Source organism: Carcharodon carcharias, chromosome 8 (genome assembly GCF_017639515.1).
Source record: "Carcharodon carcharias isolate sCarCar2 chromosome 8, sCarCar2.pri, whole genome shotgun sequence".
Taxonomy (NCBI): domain Eukaryota; kingdom Metazoa; phylum Chordata; class Chondrichthyes; order Lamniformes; family Lamnidae; genus Carcharodon; species Carcharodon carcharias.
The window spans coordinates 162,921,224-162,944,129 of record NC_054474.1 but is presented as its reverse complement, the minus strand read 5'-3'; the positions used below and the strand labels follow the sequence as shown (position 1 = coordinate 162,944,129).

The following is a 22,906-nucleotide window of genomic DNA, read 5'->3' as shown; positions in this document are numbered from 1 at the left end:
CTGCGCACCCTTCGAACTGAAAATCTAAATGATGCATGGTGACAGCATGGTGACATCGGGATGCCTGCCCAATGTCATGCACCTCAGCGAGCTGCCCCTGCTTGCCGGGCCGAAAATTCAGGCCTCAGAAACAAAAAAATATAATGAGTGGTCAACATGGATTTCAAAAGGGAAAGTATTGCTTGGCCAGCCTCACTGAATTCTTTGAGGGGATAACTGAAGGAGGAGATAAGGTTAATGCAGTAGATGTAATACATCTAGATTCCAAAAAGGCCTTTGATAAGGCACCACATAATAGATGAACAAATAAGGTCAGATCATGCAGAATCAGGGAACAATTAGCAGCATAGACAGCCAGCTGGCTACAGGGCAGAAAGCAGGGGTAAAGGGAAACTATGCAGAGCGGCAGATTGAAAGTGGACTCATATCAGGATCAGTGCTGGGCCCACTGTTATTCACAATTTATAAATGATGTAGAATTTGGAATCAAAAATACATTTTTAAAATTTGCAAATGATATCAACTTGGGAGGGATAGTCAGCAGCAAGGAAAACTGCACAAATTAAAGGAGAGAGTAAAAACATCTGAAGAATGGTTATGTAGTTGTAAAGTAGATTTCAACATGGATAAAATGTAAAATATTACATTTTGGTAATAAAAAAAGGTCACATATCACTTGGAAGTTAAGAATCTAAATGAGATAGGTGGGCAAAGGTATCAGAGAATACAAACATTCAAATCACTCAACATTGTCGCACAGGTCTAAGGCTATAACAGAAGTAAACCAAGCATTAGGGTTTATTTCCAGAGGGATAGATGTGTGAGATCATGTTAAAGTTGAACACTAATACAAAAGCAAAATACTGCAGATGTTGGAAGGTTCTGATGAAAGGTTATTGCCCTGAAAGCTTAACTCGATTTCTCTCCACAGATGCTGCCTGACCAACTGAGCATTTCCAGCATTTTTGGTTTTTATTTCATGCTAAACTTGTATTGAACCTCAGTTCAACCACGCTTGGAGTACTGTGTGCAGTTCTGGTCATCATATTACAAGGGTAAGGAGGCACTGGAGAGGGTGCAGAAAAGATTTCACAATGATGAAACCAGAACGCTATAATAGCTATCAGGAAAAGATCAACAGACAGGGTCTCTTTCCTCTTAAAAATAGAAAGCTGAAAGGCAACCTAGTAAAGTCTTTAAAATTATGAAATGTTTTGATATATTAGCCACAGACAGATTGATTCCATGTGTAGGAAAAAGCAAAATTATTATAAAGTAAAGAAATGAAACAGGGAATTCAGATGAATTTCTTTACCCTGGAATTGATGGGATGAAATAGTTGAGACCAGTTAGATGGATCTAAATGGATATAAGCATATGAGGAAGAAGAGAATAGAAGGTTACAATGATCACTTTAGATAAGGAAAGCTGGGAAGAGGCTTGAGTGGAGTATAAAAGCCGTCACAGACTGGTTGGCCCAAACGGCCTGTTTCTGCTCTGATTCCATGTCAGCTGGCCAAACATATTTTGCCTTTAACCAATCCGTTCTGGTTTTCAATTATTAAACTGTATTTTGTTCTGGATTAATATCTCAAAAACTAATATCTGAAAGATACTACACCACCAAAGTTAGGTTGATTAGTCTATAGTTGTCCCAGTTTATTCCTCTCCCCTTTTTTGAACAGGGGTAGAACGTTTGCAATCCTGCAGTTCTTCAGCACCACTGTCATGTTTAAGCAGGATTGGAATATTGTGGCCACAGGGTGTAAAATTTCTATGCTTATTTCCCTCAGCAACTCAGGATGCATCCCATCCAGATTGAATGCTGCCAACCTTTTCAGTACCTTATCTTCATCCAAATTTATCCTTTCCAATTTCTCTACTACCCCTCCCCACCCACCCTTACCAAAGCATTGGCAACATCTTCAGTGGGCAGATGCAAAGTACTCATTCAGTATCTCATTGTTCTCTGCCTTTACAGGATCACCTTTTTGGCTGCCAATTAGCCTCACCCTTCCTTTGGCTACACTTATTATTTATATATTTATAAATGAATTTTTTATTTCCTTTTATGCTAATGCCATTCTATTCTCATACACTCTCTTTGCCCCTTATTTTCTTTCTTAATTCTCCCCTGTACTTTTCACATTCAGCTTGGTTTTCAACTAAACCCGACTGTGATCATGAACCTCTTTACTTTTTCATTTTAACTTTTATATCTTGAGTCTTCCAAAGAACCCTCCTGGGAATGTGTCTGTACCAGAACTACCTCTTACTTGAAGGCCTCCATTGTAATGTTCATTAATGATTTCAAAGTTCAATTCCTACAAATTCTAAAGTTAAGAAATTAACATTCATTGAAACTTTACATACCAAGTTTAATAAAGCACCATTTTTAGGCATAAATCAGAATCTACACCTAGAATTTTAGAATGCTTATGTTTACTGTATATAAAGTGTATTATAGGTCTTTCTTTGTGATTTGCTACACAGTAAGTTACCAATTCCATTTAAATCATCTACCATCTGGGTTGGCACTGACTGGACCTAAAGTGGGATAATAAGGAACGAACAAAAAAAAGAGGTTGAGTGAAAAAAGATTTGCATAAAATATAATACCTCCTTGCTTCCAATGTCAATGGGCTCCATTTAATAATTTAACCCAGCCCAGCAGGGTTTTGCTGAATTGTCTGGGAGCTGACTTTCAGATTTTGGTCTGGAAGCAAATTAAGCACATTGAGAGTAATGGTAGGAAACAAGACACACACTGTGGGAATCTGTTTGGCCAATGATGTGAATACATAAATTGCATTTCAGACTAATGTACTTAATATTCCATGTAAATATTCCTGGAACTATTTTCTCTTTTAACTTTTGTCACTAACACTATACTGGCTGGTTCTAACACACTGCTGGCAGGGGCCCTGGTTTTTCCATGGATGCAGAACATTGTGTAACATGGAGGGGGTTGTGACAGGAAGGAGAGACAAACCTTTTTTTAAAAGTTGAAGCAGGAGAGAATCTGTACAAAAAATTAACAGATTCAACCCGATTACATATAGACATTTAATTCGGAAATCTGCAATTGTAACACATTCAGCAATAAAACATGGACAGTATTTTTAAAATGTGTTTAAGCATAGTTGTCAGAGTTTTCATTTTCCTATGGTTACACAACTGGTGCTTTGCTTACCTGTCCTCTTTCACAGGGTACATAGTCTTAGCCTGTCAACTACTAGGTCAACTACTTCAATGTTTATTCATTTAGAAAACATATGTTACTCTGAAATGCTTCTCTAACTATTGTGTGGATTGATACCATCAAAACATACCTGAACATTTCAAAACCTTCCTTTGGAAAGGAGCTACCATTAAGATCAGAAACAGAAAAGGTTGGAAATTATCAGCAGGTCAGGCAGCAGTTGTAGAGAGAAAAACTGAGATAACGTTTCAGGTCAATTACTTGTTCTGAGAAAAGGTCATCGACCTGAAACGTTAACTCTGTTCCTCTCGCCCAATAAATATTGCCCAATCTACTTATAATTACCAACATTTTCAGTTTTTGTTTCAGGTTTCCAGCATCTGCAGTATTTTACTTTTGTATTATTAGGAGTAGAATTGTTTTGGTTTTAAATTCATTAGACTTGCTAAAATACCTGAAATTGAGAGAACTCAAATATGATGGAGGCTTAAAGTTTTCAATATCCCAGTCGTTTCCATACAAACAACAACAGTGCATTGTCACTGCACTTATGGGCAAACAACAGAGCGGCAAGTTGCAGAGTTGCTTTCCCACTCTGCTGAATGCTTACATTCAACCACATAACTGTGGGATGGTGCTTGGCAGAGGCACTTCTCCACAAAGAGACAGTTTAGAGTGACATTTCTGCAGCCTGCTGGCAGTGCATGTGTTGAAAAGCAGGTAAACAGGAAAATTACTCACAAACGTTAAGAATATAAGAAATAGGAGCAGGACTAGACTACATGGCTCATTGAGCCTGCTCTGCCATTCAATACAATCATGGCTGATTTTGGGCTTCAACCTCATTTTCCCACCCACTCCCCATATCCCTTAATTCCCTGAGTCTCCAAAAATCTAACGATCCCAGCCATAAATGCATTTAATGATGGGGCATTATCCACAATGCTCTGGGGTAGAGAATTCCAAAGATTCATAATCCTTTGAGTGAAGAAATTTCTTCTCAACTCAGTCCTAAACGATTGCCCCTTATCCTGAGACTGTGCCCCCATGTTTTAGAATTCCCGCCCAGCAGAAACAATCTCAACGTCCACCATATCAAGTCCCTTCAGAATTTTGTAGGTTGAAATGAGATCACCTCTCATTCTCTTAAAATCCAGAGAACCTAAGCCTAAATTACTCTGCCTCTCATCCCAGGGACCAATGTCCAAATGCAGCAAGACCTGTACGATATCCAGGCTTGGGCTGACAAGTAACATTGTGCCACACAAGTGTCAGGCAATGACCATCTCCAACAAGAGAGAATCCAACCATCGCCCCTTGATTTTCAATGGCATTACCATCACTGAATCCCCCACTATCAACATCCTGGGGGTTACCATTGACTAGAAACTGAACTGGACTAGCTATATAAATACTGTGGCTACAAGAGCAGGTCAGAGGCTAGGAATCCTGTGATGAGTAACTCATCTCCTGACTCCCCAAAGTCTGTCCACCATCTACAAGGCACTAGTCAGGAGTGTGATGGAATACTCCCCACTTGCCTGGATGAATGCAGCTACCACAACACTCAAGAAGCTTGACACCATCCAGGTCAAAGCAGCCTGCATGATCGCCACCACGTCCACAACATTCAATCCCTCCACCACTGATGCACAGGAGCAGCGGTCTGTACCATCTACAAGATGCACTGCAGGAATTCACCAAGGCTCCTTAGACAGCTCCTTCCAAACCCATGACCACTACCATCTAGAAGGACAAGAGCAGCAGATAGATGGGAACACCACCACCTGGAAGTTTCCCTCCAAGTCACTTACCATCCTGACTTGGAAATATATCGCCGTTCCTTCAGAGTCGCAGGATCAAAATCCTGGATCTCCCTCCCTAACAGCACTGTGAATATACCTACGTCACATGAACTGCAGCAATTCAAGAAGCAAGCTCACCACCACCTTCTCAAGGGCAACTATGGATGGGCAATAAATGCTGTACATCACCTCCAATGCGAGTATTTCTTTTCTTAAAAGTGGAGACCAAAACTGCACACAGCATGCCAGATGCGGTCTCACCAAAAATCTGAACAACTGCAGCAAGACTTTATTCTTGTACTCCAACCCCCTTGCATTAAAGGCCAACATGCCAATTGCCTTCCTAATTGCTTGCTGCACTTGCATGCTAATTTTCTGCATTTCTCGTACAAGCAGACCCAAGTGTCCTTGAACATCCACACTTACAACTTTCACATATTTTAAAAAAATATTCTGCTTTTTTATTTTGACGACTAAAGTAAATAGCTTTACATTTTCCTATAAAATATTCCATCTGCCATCCTGTTGCCTGTCTACGTCTCGTTGCAGCCTATGTCCTCCCCATGGCTTGCCTTCCCACCTAGCTTGGTATCATCAGCAAACTTAGATACATTACTCTCTGTCTTTTCATCTAAGTCATTAATATAGATTGTAAATTATTGAGACGCCAGCACTGATCCTTGTGGCACTCCACTATTCACTACTTGCCAATTTGAAAAAGCCCAGTTTATGCCCAGTCTCTGCTTCCTATCCATTAACAAATCTTCTATCCATGTTAATATATTACCCCCAATTCCACAGGTCCTTATTTTGCCTATTAACCTTAAGTGCGGCAACTTATTGAACGTCTGTTGGAAATCCAGATATACTACATCTACTGTGTCACTTTATTTACCCTATTAGTTGTATCCTCAAAAAATTCTAATAAAATTGTCATAGCATTTCCCTTTAGTAAAACCATGTTGACTTGTTATTATCATAATATGCTTTTCTAAGTGCATTATTAAGACTTCCTTAATAATATATTTCAGTATTTTCCCAACAACTGATGTTAGGTTAATTGGCCTGTAGTTCACTGCTTTCTCCCTCCTTTCTTGAAAAGCGTGTAATGCTTGCCAACTTCCAATCCGGTGGGACCATTCCTGAATCTACGGAATTTTGGAAAATCATAGCTAGCACATCCATTACCTCTGCAGCTATCTCTTTTAGAACCCTAGGGTCCAAGGGAGTTGCCGGATTTCAGTCACTTATGTTTCTCTAGTACTTTATCTCTGCTGATATTCAGTTCCCTAATTTCCTCACATTTCAGCCCCTAGGTTATCATCCATTTCTGGTACGAAACTTGTGTCTTCTACTGTGAAGACAGACACAAAATATTTGTTCAATGCCTCTTGCCAGTTGCTCATTTCCCCATGATAATGTCGCTTATCTCTGTTTCCAAGAGACCAACATTTACTTTAGCTACTTTCATTTTTATATATTTGTAAAAGCTCTTGCAATCTGTTTTTACATTTCTGGCTAGTTTACAATCATTCTATTTTTTCCTTTTTTTAAATCAACTTTTGGTAGCCCTTTGATGGTTTCCAAAACACTCCCAATTCTCAGACTTGCTACTGTATTTTTTGCAACATTTTAAGCCTCTTCTTTTAACCCAACACTACCCTTAACTTCCTGAGTGAGCCACAGATGGGTCTTTCTTGCTGAGTTTTTGTACTTTAATGGAATGTATTTTATTTGAACATTTTGAATTGTTTCTTTAAATGTTTCCCACTGTTCATTTACCTCCATACCTTTGTCTATTTACCCAATAACCAGTTCTCCCCTGATGTCTATGTAATTGGCTTTGTTTAAGTTTAAGATTTTTGTTTGTGATTGGAATATGTCACTTTCAAACTTAACATGGAATTGAATGGTATATGGTCACTATTTCTCAGTGGATCTTTCACTAAGACATTATTAATTAACCCTGCTTCATTACACAACCTAGATTGGAGATAGCCTTTTCCCTAGTCGTTTCCACTACCTCCTGCTCCAATAAACTGTCATGAAAACATTCTACAAACTCATCTTTAGACCATTCTTTCCAATTTGATTGTTCTAGTTCATATGAAGATCAAAATCCCCCATAGTCATTACATTTTCTTTGCTTCAGGCTCCAATTATTTCTTGTTTAATGCTCTGTCCAATGGTATAACTACTGTTGGGGGCCTATAAACTACTCCCACAGTGTTTTCTGACTCTTGCCATTCCTAATTTTCACACATACTGGGCAGAATTTTGCTGTCAGCGAGCAGGGGGCGGGGACACCTCGCCGACGCATAAAATGACATGGGATGACATCGAGTGGAATCCCTGACGTCATCCCGCCCTATTTAAATTTTCAGGAAGGCGAGCCCGCAACAAATTCAGCTGCTGGCCTGCCAACCTGTCATGGCCAATTGAAGCCATTGAAAGGATCATTAAAGCAATTAAAGGACTTGCCCGTCCAACCCTAAGGTTGGCGGGCAGGCCATGAGCCCTGGCGGCAAATAGAAAAAACATGAAACCTCATCCAGCGGCGGGACGAGGTTTCATGCAGGGTTTTAAACATTTTAATAAAATTAGTATGTATATTATGAACATGTCCCATCTCATGAGGACATGTTGGGGAATTTTTTTTTTCTATTTCTAAAATTTTTCAGAGTGTAAGCGATCTCCCTGAGGCTGCACTTAGCCTCAGGGAGATGTGTGCTCTTTCATGTGCATGCTCTGAAGAGTCATACGAACATGAAGCACTACCACTATTTTTCTCTCCACAGATACAGTTAGACCTGCTGAATTTTTCCAACATTTTCTGTTTTCTTTCAGGTTTCCAGCAAGCAGTATTTTGCTTTTACATTATTGTATCACCTGTGTTAGAAGGTACAACAAATAGTTCAATTTTTTCTGCATATTTTGAATGCTTTACATGCAGGGATACAGGCTTTTATCAAAGCTGAGATCTCTAAAAAGATTCAGGGAGTGCTGTTCAAGACCATCTGAGACATACTTCAAATCAGGAGATTTGGTATACAATAAAAGGGAGGGTCACAGGAAATGGAAAGGTCTGAGACATCAGACTATCAAACATGGCACTCAAGCTATTAAGGTTCATTCCTCAGAATTAATTACAAAACCTTGGACTCTGATAGAAATAAACAAAGCACCTTGTACTTCAAATACTGAAGTGTTCTGTGATGAAGACCCTGAGGAATAGGATGCAGTAAATCAAAGGTTGAATAATGGTAATGTGAGTGTTTCATGACAGAGCTATCACATTCACTGGCCAATTGTACTCGGGTGGTATCTCTTCCAAAAGAGACTAACGAATGGATTGAGGCAACTATCATGGTACATGATGGAAAAGCTACTGACAAGTTTAAATATTGGTTGAATGTTCAAGATGATGGCACAATGGAGAGAAAAAGTGGGAAGTAAAAAAAGTGCAGTGCAAGTACTGATGTTAAGTCTGGAAGGGTCTCTAGCAACAGAACACAATCATACACTGCAGAAAGTGTTCAATAGTACAGCACTAGTCCTGGCAGACATAAAAGTCGAACTAGAGGCTATAGCTTAAAGAGGTTAGATGACAAAATAATAACCAAAGAACATTCTTGCAACAGAACCCGAAACAGAAGTTCCTCATGTTTGTGAAGTTTTGGCAGCTGCCTATAAACTTGAGGGTAAACTAATAAGAAAGGCAAACCAAAGGGAGTTAGATAGTTGGAGAGTTTATTCTGAGGGACAGGATCAGGGTCAACCAACTTTGTCACTTAGGTGGATTTGTACTGAAAAGGTCCTTGCAGATCGAATTAAGGTTAAATTGAAGTTAATTGCTAGGGGTTTTGAAGATTGACAGGGTTATACAGGTGATAGGATGGGATCTCCCACAGCTGATAAAATAAACTTAATAAGCTGTTTAGCTCTTTTCACCACATCTTTTCAGACAGAAGTGTTTCTGAAATCACCAAAGAGGTAGCAGATGCAGAAGGAAAACTAAGGAAAATAAACAAATGTTTCTACGGCCTGAATGATGCTTCCAGGGTCTGGTAGTTTGTGCTGAGATCTGTTTTACTGAAAACACATTGTGTTGAACTAAAAGTGACCCCACAATGTTTTATTTCTATTATAAAGAAAAACTTTCAGGCATTTTTGATGCATGTTGTTTTTTTAATGGGAGGTACTGTAGAATTTGAAAATGTGTTCTCAATAAGATTAGAATTTAAAATTGGGAACCAGGCCTGTTGGGCTATTGAATGTATTGATTTAGATATTAAGCAAGGTAGGTCTGGAATAACTTAAAATCAATTATCCTATTTAGCGTAGCGTTACTCCAATCCCAGATAATCATACAAGATCATCACAGAAAGATGAGGTTGTATCTAAAGAAGAAAGAGAGCAATTGCAAAGCTTGAATTATTTGTGCATTCAGACTAGACCAGAAACTTGTTTTGATGCGTTGGAATTAAGTTCTATGGGCAGGTTTTTCCAGTTGGCGAGCATGAGTGGGGCCCACTCGCCGATATGTAAAGTGACATGGAGGTACCTCAGGCATGTGTCCTGATATCAACCCGCGTCATTTAGATGGTCAGTTCATCGGGTGCACAGCCAATTCAGCTGCGCGCCCGCCAAACTGTCAACAGCCAATTAAGGCCCTTGAAAAACCAATTAACGTGATTGATGGGCCTGACCTTAAGGTTGGTGAGCAGGCCGAGTGTCCAGGCAGGCCTTGGAAAAAGCATGAAACCTCATCCACGGGCGGGATGAGATTTCATGAGGGTCTTTAAATTTTTACGAAAGGTTTCAATAAAAGTTATGAACATGTCCCAACTCATGTGACAATGTCACATGAAGGAACATGGCAGGGAAATTTTTCAAACCTCTTTATTTCAAGTTTTATATCGGAGACGATCTCCCTGAGGGAGCGCTTTGCCTCAGGGAAATCTGTGAGCTCTTCTGCGCACATGCGCGAAGGGAATCCCCCCCCCCCCCCCAACCACAGGGAGTGCATAGCGCTTCCTAGCACACGTCATACTGGGCGGGCCTTAAGTGGCCCGTCCATTGGCACCCGTTTCCCGCTCTTCCCCCCCAATGGGGGGAAAATGTTGGCCTATGATGCTAATCTTCCTTATGGGCAGTCTAGCACAGCTTATTTCATATTTCTGATGGGTGAGAATGGGAAATATTACCCCTTAGCTCAGGATGCTAAGAAAATAATATGGGTTAAAAACATTAAATACACTCAAATACCAAAACATAAACATCTTCACAAGAATAATTACTCCATATTTTATAACAAAAATTATATATTTTGTTGTATGTGTGTTCATCAAAACAAGGAATTTTAGTGCTGGCAATATCCACCTCTTTCCATTTGAGTGTTGATAATGAGCACTCCCACATCTTGGGCTGAATTTTGCCCTTGGTGGGCGGGCGGACTCGGCAGCAGGTGGGCAGTCAATCGCCGCCACTGAAACGGGCCCTGCCACCAATTAAGGCCCGCCCAACGTGACACGCAATGGAAAGTGCAATCCGCTTCCTGTGCGGGCGGCAGGGGGCGGGGGGGGGGGGGGGCGGGATTCACCAACTGCGAAAGGGCACACATCTCCCTGAGGCTAAGTGGTGCCTCAGGGAAATCGCTGAAAGGCTGTGAAAGATTAAAAATAGAACAGTAAAAAAAAATCATTAACACGTCCCCCTCATGTGAAAATGTCACGCGGGATGGGACATGTTAATAAAGTACACAAAAACTTTATTAAACTTTTTAAAATCCGAAATCAAACCTCATCCTGCCGGTGGACAAGGTTTGTTAAAAAAAATCATTTACCCGCCCGCCCGTTGGGCCTGTGCACCAAGCTGAAGTTCTCACGTGCCCCTCAAAATCTTCATCAATTGGTGACTTAATTGCCTTAACAAGGCCTTTAATTAATGGCGGGCGCGCGTGCTGCATGCCTGCCGGCCTAAACATCGCAAAGCCGCGTGCCGACGTCAGGACGCTCATGCGACGTCAGCGCATGACATTTTAAGCATTGATGTGCGGGCTCCGCCACCTGCACCTCAGCTAGAAAATTCAGCCCCATGTACGCCACAGCTAAGTTAGGAGTAAAGCCTCCTCGAGCCTGCAGTGACATGTCTTAGCTCGACTCTCTAGACCACTCTGCACTCATCCATTTTTTTCAGTTTTACACACCATCCTGTGGCCTCTGAGTGAGGTTAGGGACAGTTTTGAACTGTATGCCTGCCTCCTGTAGAAACTGGATTGAGAATTCTCAAATGAATTTCATACGGAGCCTTACAGCTAGCAAGAGAAAGTGCACCTCTTAAGTCTGGCCTGGATTTCCCCGAGGCGAAATGCCAGGGCCTAACCTAACACACATGAAGATAAACAGGACAATAATTGTTTGATTAAACAAGGAAATGCTTACAACTGTAATATTAAGACTGCTGTTCCTTTGCATTATGACCTTCTGGTCTATTTAAACACTTATCTTGCACTTTCTACACTATTTAGCATTTTCCTCGGGAAACAATCATCTAAATCAATAACATAATAGAAAATTACTAACAACTGCAAATACAAGAGAAGCAAAATTTTAGGCAGTACAAAATTGCATTCCTATTTTATAAAAATCGTCCAAACTTTTAAAAGACAAGAACAATCTGAGTCAGAAATATATCCTGTTTTAATCCATGTGGTAACTGGCTCTGGAAAAGTTGAGGTCATTGATCTAACTGTAAAGGATGTTTTTTTCAATTTAAGGATTTGGCAGCCTATCGTTTTCCCAAATTACCACAGGCTTCTCTACAATGAGTGCAGCTGCAAAATAAAACAACAATTGGACTCCCACACTGTCCAGTTGACAAATTGTATTCCTCAAAGAAAATATAGCCATTGCAACCAAAGTGGAATCAAATACTCAGTTTAAAATTAAAAATTCCAACAGTGACCACAGGCTTCCAGAGGAGCTTAGGCACTAAGTTCAATAAATAGGTGTTCATATGGGTCTCAATTCTACTGTGCATTGGTTATGTAGCGAGAACATTAACTGTGATCATTTTTACTTGTAAATTGGATTCGTATTAAAAGCTCCTATTTTGTTGGAATTATTATACACACATAAAAACCATTCCTCTCCTTGTGCACGAGGCATGCATTCATACTTAGAAAGCACAAATTATTAACTAAACATCCAGTAACAGCAGGCCATCATGTAGGAATGTGCCCCTAGTTCACAGAACAAATCACGATTATCTCAAGGCTTTTCTTTATAATGAGCTGATTACAATAAAAATTTCATTCTCCTGCCACAAAACAACATTTCAGCTGAAATATGAACATAACTATCATTGCCATAAATTTAGATTGGCCCAAAAAGACTTACTAGTCACATTGTCTGGATTAAATTACGATTTGGACTTCTCCACAAGTCACTGTAATAGGAAACTTTCTCAAAGTTTTCAAACGCTGCTGTTGGACTTTCCCACAGAAGTAATAGTTTTTGTGTTAGCAGGAAATGGGAGTCTCAAGGTACTATGAGTCAAAAACAATGATCTCCATATTTGGAGAAAATATAAAAAAAAGTCCACATCTGGAAAGCTGCAATGCAACTGTAAAATACTGTGGACACTTCCCAAGCAACAGCAGTAACGTAATTATTAATAATTCAGCTAGAAGTCTTGTCCATTCTCCAGGAGAGTTTTCGAGGGATGTTTAAGTTCACTGCAGAAGTTCATCCTTCCACTTACTCATAATTGGCTGCTAAAACAGCAAAAAGCATCGACATTACAGAAGCCCTGAGGGAGAAATTGTTACATCCCAGTAATTACGACAGAATTCATATTTTTATGATATTTTTGGGCTTGTCGGAAAGGAAACTGCAAACAAGTTGAAATGCACTCAGGATTTTAGTTCATATTCCACGTTTAGCAAATACTAAAGAGTCATTCAATTTATTCAATTCATAATTTTAGAAAACTAAATTAATATAGTGCAAAATTATTTCCTATAAATTATGAAATATGCAACAAGTTTCAATTGAGCTGTGTATATACATTTCAGAAAGGAATTCTACAGTTTTAAATTTAAAAAAATTGTATGGTATTGTGTTGGCCGCAAGAGCAATACTTAGGAACTCGACTTCCAAAATGCAGTCAATCTACCTCTTTCCAAGTCATTTTCAGTGAAAAATATGTTTGTAAATTTACTGAGCACTGTTTGAATTTTTCTGTTAAATCAAAATTAAAACACAATGAACTGAAGCGTTTATAGACATGCCAGATTAAAAGTAACTTATAAGCACAAGGAAAAATAATGTACTGGAATGGGATTTTTAATACTTATTTTGTTAAGCATTTGAAAAAAAATCTTTATTTCTCCTTTGATTATTCATGCTAAATACACTTCTCTGACTAATTGAGTAAGACTCCAATCTACTGTAGCCAGTCATTGGCAAATTCATAAATGGTTTAGGTCTTAGCATGAACCACCCTGAATTACTGCCTCTCCAGTATAATGAAGTGTCCATTCCCCTTTGCGATGGTCAAGATGGAGCTAAGCCTAGCCTCATGGGGAATTGTAAAGACAAACTTGTGTATCCCTATTCTTTGGAGTGGATAAATAGCTGTCATAATTGTTTACATAACACTTTAAAATAAATTATTGGATATAAAGTAAACTTTGAAATGTCCTTCAGACTAGATAAGTGATATGAATGCAAGATCTTTCTTTAGGCGCTTGAATGTTGGAAATTGATCCATTAAAGCTGTATTGTCCACTTGTTTTTGGTGTCAAACACTTGCAAGCTATGGTGAATATTTTTATCCTCTTGCACTAAATCAAAAAAAATGAAGATGAAGAAGGGGTGTGAGGGATGTGAGATGGCCACACCCACCATTATGGCTCCCTTAACTATATCAGCCCCAAACAAAACTCAAGACGACTTGCATAAGGAGACCTGCTGCCAACCTCCACCATAGAGGCAGTACTGTAAATGGCAGTCACAGTAGCCATGAACTCAACTATGTCCCCTTCAGTCAAGGTCATGGGGGTGATCTGTACTATCATACAATGTACAGTTACATCAAACATACATCAGGGACACATCTCAACTGGGCCAATGTCTTCATCACCTTTCCCAGTGAACAGCAGCAGCATGACAGTGCTGTCAAATGTCACTGTACTTCAGGATTTTTCAAAGTAAAGCTGTCATTGATGGGACATATTTGGTTGTTGAGGCCCCTAAGCACAATGCAATGACCTACATGAAAAAAAAGGGGTTCTACTCAGTCAGTGTTACCACCAACACTTAATTATGCAGATCATCTGCTTCCCAGGCAAGTGTCAAATTGACCCTATTGTTTACTGGGTGTGCAGGGATAGAGCAGGAGCAGCATAGCTGTTAGGATGGAGCCCAAAAATCCCTGGAGCACAGGGGCCCTGTTGAATTTAATGGCAGTGCCTCATTACCATGTTGTTTCCAACCTAACAGCTGGACAGATTGACAGGCTGGCTGTCAGGAGGCAAAGTTAGTGATAGATCATGGGACAAAAATTTGGGGGGCGGGGGGAGTGAGGGGGTTGCTGGAGCAGTGGTTGGGAGGGAGAGAACAATTGCGAGGTAGAAGGCTCAAGAGTGCATGTCTGGGGGCATCATTTCAGGAATTTTGCGACATGATGCCGATGGTATGCTCTACAAAGATCCGGACATCTAAATTAGTCTTTGTATCTCTGTTCTGCTTCCAGAACCTTCAAGCATCTGCAGTCTAGAAAATTTGATAGCTTTAAACCCCTTCCTTTGTCTTGTGGGTAAAAATTCAAGAGCTCAATTGACAGCCAAGGCCCTTTAATTAGTGTCAGCTGTGAACTTTGTGAAAATGCTTCCTTAGGCAACCTGCTGTGTGAGGAGATATTGAACAGGTAACGTATACTGGAAGCAATTGAATATTAGACACAAAGGACCATGTGAGTGTAGTCAGTGGAAGTGCTTGTATTATTTTCTATTGAATTGTACATGATCAGGAATTGTGAAGATTTTAATTTCTGAAATAAAAACAGAAAATGCTGGAAAAACTCAGCAGATCTGGCAGCACCTATGGAGAGAGAACAAGAGTTAATGTTTCGAGTCGGTATGACTTCTTCAGAGCTGTGATGGATTTTATACAGTTTAAGAGAGGGTGGAGCAGGTGAAGCAAGATAGAAGGTCAGGGATGGGTGGGACTAAGGAGAGATTGACAAAGATGTCATGGACACAAGACAAAGGGAGTGTTAATGGTAGTGGTAAGGGCTAAAGTGAAAAGACAACATAATCAATTGACAGGTGGCCCTGTGGGTGGGAGGTTTCTGACTTGTTTTCATAACACACACTACTCATATATTATAAACCAACTGGAATTTCTGTACAGCCATCATTTGTGGAAACTATTGTGACTTCTGTCATTTTTGCTGCTAATATTTCTACCCACTTATTCTCTACTTGGTCTCTTAATTCCAATGTATGATGCACACATGAGAGCAAAACTAAAGCGAAACAAATAGTTTACATGCTTCATGCAAGTTGTTCACACATATATTTAGCACTGCATAAAATTTACAGGCAGAATCAACAATTATGTTTAAGTTGTCGTCTGGTCACAAAAATTAAATGATGATATTCAGATGCAAGTGGAACAAGGTGTAAATCACAAATCAGTATTCATAAATAGACCATTTTCAAAGAGATCAGCCTTGCAACCAACAGTACCTTTATTCAACATAGCCAGTGAGAAAAATCTGACTATTTTGTAGTTTACATCAAACATTTTGTCATGACACAATAACACTTTCCATCAATAGGCTATTTGACCTTGCAGAGCATCACAGCTGAGCCTACCATCCACATATGTTCTGCAGGAACAAGCCCCCACCCTAGCCCACCAATACTGAGACTAATTGTAGTCTCTTGGCTAAGATCAGCTGACTTAATATAGAACATGCAGGATTGTTTGCTTTGCACAGTATAACATCTAACATTTGAGTATTGATGAAAAAAGAGACATGTCTAAGTTTTTCCTCTTGCACTCATCAGGACACTTTGCAAGTTGCCAAGTTCATAAGTACAATGAATGACCATCTCCAAACATCACCCCTTGATGTTCAATGGCATTACCATCACTAAATCCACCACTATCAAAATCCTGGGGTTTACCATGGATTTAAATATAGCAAATGTATCATCCACATATCGGAAAAATGCAAGATGTAGGAGGTTAGGTGTCATTCCATCGAAAACGCATTTCTCATGGAACCCAACCAAGATTTTGCAAGAGCTGGGCCTAGAGGGATCCCATGGTAACACCAAGTACTTGGGCATACACAATGTTATCAAAACTGAACACAACTGCCGAAGTTGCCGAGTTCATAGGTTCAATGAGTACTGATTCACAGAATGGTAGCAGGTCTGGATGGCCACGATATAGTGCTGCAGCGCAAATATCTATGGCTTCCTTAAGCGAAACATTGATGAATAGACTAACAATGTCAAATGAGCACATGGACACAGCACTGCTATTGATATGCAAGTCCTGTACGGCCTTTGCAAACGTGAAGGGGTCCTTCACTGTGTATGCGGAAAACTTGGTCAAAATTGGTTGTAACATTTCGCCCAACCATTTGGCTAATTCATGTTGCGCTGAACCAACAGCCTTGATTCAAACATAGACAAAAGAGCTGAACTCCCGAGGTGAGGTGAATGTGACTGCCCTTGACATCAAGCCAGCATTTGACAGTGTAGCAGCAAAGAGCCCTAGCAAAACTGGAATCTTTGGGAATCAAGGGGAAAACTCTCTGCTGGTTGGAGTCATGCCTAAGACGAAGGAAGATGGTTGTGCTTGTTGGAGGTCAGTCATCTCAGCTCCAGGACATCACCGCAGGTGTTCCTCAAGGTAGTGTCCTCGGCCCAACCATCTTCAGCTGCTTCATCACCTTCCTTCCATCATAAGGTCAGAAGAGGGGATGCTCACTGATGAATGTATAATGTTCAGCACCATTTGTGACTCCTCAGATACTGAAGCAGTCTGTGTCCAAATGCAGCAAGACCTCGACAATATCCAGGCTTGGGCTGACAACCGGCAAGTAACACTCGTGCCACACAAGTGTCAGGCAATGACCATCTCCAACCATTGCCCCTTGATGTTCAATGGTATTACCATCACTGAGTCCCCCACTATCAAAATCCTGGGGGTTACCATTGACTAGAAACAGTACTGGACTAGCCATATAAATACGTGGCTATAAGAGCAGGTCAGAGGCTAGGAATCATGCGACGAGTACCCCACCTCCTGACTCCCCAAAGTCTGTCCACCATCTACAAGGAACTAGTCAGGAGTGTGAAGGAATACTCCCCACTTGCCTGGGTGAGTGCAGCTACCACAACACTCAAGAAGCTTGACACCATCCAGGACAAAGCAGCCGCTTAACTGGTACCACATCCACAAACATTCAATTCCTCCACTACCGACGCACAGTAGCAGCACCGTGTACCATCTACAAGATGCACTGCAGGAATTCACCAAGGATCCTTCAATAGCACCTTCCAAACCTACGACCACTATCATCTAGAAGGACAAGGGCAGCAGATAGAAGGCAACACCACCACCTGGAAATTCCCCTCCAAGTCACTCAGCATCCTGAATTGAAAATATATTGCCCTTCTTTCACTGTCCTTGGGTCAAAATCCTGGAACTTCCCTCCTAACAGCACTGTGGGTGTACCTACACCAGACGGACTGCAGCGGTTCAAGAAGGCAGTTCACTACCACCTTCACAAGGGCAATTAGGGATGGGCAATGAATGCTGGCCCAGCCAGCGAAGCCCACATCCCATGAATGAATAAAAAAAGAAAGCATTTTTGTGCCATGACATGGACTCAACAAGCCTCCTTCTGTGCTGTAGCCATTCAAAGATGGCCAGGGAAGAATGGAAATCATTCCAATTTGATATCAACTTAACTAAAAGCCCTATCCTTGCATTATACACTATGCAATGCTGTATTTCAATATAAGGGCCTTAAATACAAAATTAAATTGATAAAGGTAACTGGATGGTTAGCCTGTCTAGTACAGTAAAAGGCTGCAGAGATTAATTCAATTTGTTTCAAATGAATCACAATTCAGAACAAATGTAAACAAAAAGATTTGAATCTCCAGGAGGAGCTGCTTCAAGCTACGTGTTACAACCACTGAATTACTGAACGAGGAAACAGGCTTCTTCACAAAGGAAAAACAGAGAAGAATTCAAAATGAACTTTCAGGCCGTTACACCATCTGACCCTGATTGAAACAAGGTGGTAAAATTTTTCACATGTACTTTGTCCACTCAGAGAAATGGCTGAAAGCACAATCTAAATATGCTTCTACACAATACAGTGATGAAGCAAAGAGAGTTCAGACTGCACAAATATAATGAAAGAGTACACCTCAGCACTAAAGGGGTTGAGGTTTACTTAAAAAAAGAACTGCGAGTGAATTAGTCAGACAAAAGCCTCAGCTGTCAAACTTTAAGAATGCTGTAAAATGGCTTCCAGCTCTTGATTATAATCAGGCTTACTATATAGTTGGATGTTTGATTTATTTACCATCATTAATTCAAAGTTAAAAATTGATTCAACAAAATCCCCAGTTAATGATTTCTGAGGAATTCCACCTCAAACTTCTTCCCCACAATAAATATAAATATATACTTGCCATTCCAGTCGTATGTATTCCATGCTCTTTTGAATTGTTCATCTGGCACATCACAAGCTTCTTAGTACATTCCAGGCATCAACTCAGACTGCCCTGTTTCCGCTGCAGTTAATAGTTGCTCCACTCTCAAAGCTCCAGCTGATGTAGGCTTTTTTCCAGTGTAATCCAACCCTGCCATGTCTCAGTAACATTCAGTATAAACTGGTAAAGAAAATCAGCAACTTTCAGCATGGCCACAGCTGGTGACTGTGTAGTCTTTGTCCTGCACTTATCAGGTGCCTGCTTCACAAGGCAGCAAGAGAGCCCTTCCCTTGACCTCACAAAAACACTCTACTATCTGTGAATACAGTATTAGTAACATGTTAACCATGTGGCCATCCTTTGTTTCAACATTTAACCCTTAGTGTTGTTCTACATTTAGCTATTGACAATTCCTCTGGTTAAAAAAATCAGTTTACTATGAAGGTATATTGGAATCACTCAATTTTGACTTTTTAACACTAACTCATTTTACACATACAATTCACACCATAGCAACCAGACACACAAATGTACAGATTGTGGAAAATGAGAAAAAAGTAACTAAATACAGGCTTTTATCAGCCAGTGGAAGATTTGCTTGGTTCTGTAATATTCTACAGATGTCAAAAGCTTTCTTCTTCCCATTATTCCCAATAGGTAGGAAGGAGGAGTGAAAGAAGCTAACCTGTTTATTTTCTTCCTGGTGTCATTTAGATGTTTAATCAGATTTCTTTACCGACAATTTCAGGACTGGACATGTTAGTTATCCACTATTCACAATCCATTTCTCTGCCAACCACTGAGGCATTAGTGAGGTAAAAGGGCAAGGTTTAGAAATTCAGACATGTGGCTTTAAGGACTACCTCTACACTTGTGTTTCCTGGTGCTAGCTACTTTAGGGCAAGCCAATTTTACAGCTGGAGCCTCAAACAGGCATTAGGCCCATTAATTGCAAATGCAATCAGCTCAGTACCTGTTTAGGCATGAGTACTTCAGGTTGATTTTTTGCCCTTTATCAATATGGCAGATGGCCTGAAAAGTGCATACTGTGTGACTGAATTTCTAAGCCTGAATCATTAGCAATTTTCGCACTGCCCTGAAATTAACTTCCACAGAGAAACTTAAATATCCAGAATGAATAGTGGTAGCAAAACAGGAACAAAGCAGCTAATTATCAGAATAAAGTGAATGAAATCTATCAGAACAGCTTTTTTAAAAAAATGTACTCTTCCCAGACATGGTTTCCTCTTCTTTGAGAGGGGTAACACAATACTGGGTATAGCCAGATGTACATTCCTACATAACGTTACTCAGCTAATGTTTCTTTATATGACACTAGGAACGGCGTAAGACTGACACACCACAACCTGCCTCTGATTCTCCTTTCTTCCCTAGAATGGTATCTGGCTTCCTTCAGATGCCACCCAGCAGTGATCAAACCAAAACTGTAAACTCATAACGTATGGCTTTGTCCTACATTCCAGACCGTCACATTAAATTTGCTCTGCCATCAGCTTTACCCACCACAGTTTTAAGCATGAGGGATGCCTGAATCCGTTACCAGGTGTACCTGGTTTGTTTTTACATGTTTGAACATTGCAACACTGATGATACCAGAATGTTGGCATTACTCAGAGCAGACAGATGATTGTACCACAGAGCTGTGTGTGTACAGTAAATGTGCTTTTTGATATTTGTTGTAATTTTCACACAAGCCTTTTATATAATCCTGCCAGCAGGTTTACTTTTAGTCCAAATTAGGCACTGCAGATGTCATATGGGTTTTGTTTCTATGACAACACAATGATATTCAAACCGGTTATCAAATCATACTCTCTCTTATGCTCTGACTATCTCTTAGCTCATGGGATAATAGTCTCTTTAAAACAGGACCCAATTGAAACTGCTGAATAAATAGCCATATTTATTAATTTATATTCTTATGTTCCTAATTTCATAAGGAGTGGATATTCTGATGTTTCCAATAATGTTGAAAACAGCATTAATGAAGAACAGAAAAGGAGAAAGCATTCCCCCAAATAAGTCAAATATCTTAACCAGTCAAAATTTACAGCTGCAATAGTGAAGGAGCTACCCTGAAGATTGAAGGATAGGTCGCAAATGTACGTGTGATCCCTAGCCCGAGTTGTGATGAATTGGGAGAAAGCTAGCAGAGGCTGCAACATCTCCTTGTGCTGAGACCAGCAGGGTCATCCTGAGCCCTACTAACACTTGGCTTCAAGAGGACACTGATGGAGTTTGGAAGTAGGTTGGACATCCACTCTCTATTTAATACAGCACAGGCCAGGGGGACCAAATATAGAGATAGTTAAATATTAGTTGTGGAAACCAAGAAATTGGAGTAACTTCTTAGCCCCTTTAGCCTTCAATGGGATCATGGCTGTTCCATGACCTAATTCCATCTATCCATCTTTGCCCCATATCCCTTAATACCTTTCATTAACAAATAAATTATCAATCTCAGAATTAAATTTAACAACTAACTTGGCATCAACTGCTGTTTGCAGACAAGAATTCCAAACTTCTATCACCCTTTGTGTGTAAAGGTTTTTCCTAACTTCACTCCTGAAAGATAAGGCTCTTCTGTTTTGACTATCCTCGAGTCCTGGATTCCCCATCCAGCAGAAATAGTTTCTCTCAATCTACACTATCATTTCCCCTTAATACCTTGAAAAAATAATTACTTTCAGGTGTCAACTGTGGATCAATGGTAGTATTCTCTGTTGAGTCTGACTGATATTTGTCTTAATCCTGGACCAGACCCTCAAGTTCTTGGTGCCATCCGGTTAGGGACCAGTATCTTTTTGTTTAATGTAGACAAAGTTTGAGATTCAAGACATTTGCTCAGAGAATAAAACCACAAGATTCCACGGGTTTTGAACAAACAATAATAAAGTTTACAATACAAGGTTAGAAAGATGAAAAATTTACAATATCGATCCTATACTCTAACAGTCAGGGTAACTATGAGGTACATGTGATTAACAGGCAAACCGTGGCCGAACGCACCACACTGCACCATAAATGGCAGCTGCAACCAAGATAGGTCTACGGATTTCTCAACAAACCATCCAGACATCAGTAAACACTGTGTCAACGAATGTTGTTGGAACTCTGTCTCTCTCACAAGGGATTCCAGTCTTCAACTTCGAAGATCTCGCCTTGGAATTCTCTTCAAAAGTCGCTCCAACTTGGACATCCTCAACAACGGTCCACCTGGCAGGGTTTCAATCTCGTCTCCTGAGACTCCATTTCCTTAGGTTCCCAAGTTTGCACTGACTCACAAGCACAACTTCAGCGCTTTGGCCACGCCAAGCAGAATACTACTGGTCCAAAGGATTACTTTTGTCCCACTTGCCCGCAGCATGGAGTCATCAACCATCTGTTGCCTTCTTAGATCTTCATGGCTACTCCTGAGCCCCCATTAATTAAAGTCTGCCAACTGCAACCCTTCTTCTGCTTGCAGCCTTTTTATCTGCTCCTCTTTCTTTTTCCTTAACTGGGACCTCTTCTTGTCACCACTCCTTGTCCAGAACGCTCTGATCCCGGTCACATGATCCATGCCTTCAGCCCGTAGTACTTCAAAATGCCAGGTTGCGCATGCGCCAAAAATCCCGAGGCCTGTTGGAATCTGGAGTTTCTGGACCGCACCTGCTGACAAGCTAAGTCTGCATCACATAACATACTCCCTCCTTTTGGATGAGACATTAAACCGAGGTCCTGTCTGTGATCTCAGGTAGATATAAAAGATCCAGCAAGGCAACAGTTTGAAAAACAGGATAATACTCAATGCTGTCCTGGCCAATACTTTTCCTTCAACCAACATCACTAAAACAAATTATCTGATCATCAAATAGCTGCTTGAAGGACCTACCTGTATGCAAATCAGCTGTTGTGTTCCTGCATTACAACAATAACAATGCTTCAAAAATCATTCATTGGCTTTGGAATGTCCTGAGGTCATTTACGGTACTACATGACTAAGTGTTTCTTAGCTTAAAAAATGAACAGTAAAATTCACTTAAAGTTCTACTGTCTCAATTTAGGAAGTGAAGGAACTAACAATCCTGTTATAATAAAATTACGACGTGCTTGCACAGAGTATATAAACACTAATCTTCT

The 22,906-nt window shown here is 40.3% G+C and overlaps 1 protein-coding gene across 6 annotated transcripts in view; it reads right to left on the bottom strand.

The window, feature by feature from the left end:
- The window catches only part of LOC121281002 (disabled homolog 2-interacting protein-like), a 425,229-nt gene that overhangs the window by 177,209 nt on the left and 225,114 nt on the right, over positions 1-22,906 (bottom strand). Inside the window, exon 1 of one of the 6 annotated variants that reach the window (XM_041193538.1) lies at positions 12,408-12,483. The exons of the other annotated variants lie outside the window; for them this stretch is intronic. The gene's annotated coding sequence lies outside the window, so the exon portion shown is untranslated. Of the gene's footprint in view, positions 1-12,407; positions 12,484-22,906 lie in introns of those variants that run through there. 6 annotated transcript variants of the gene reach the window in all.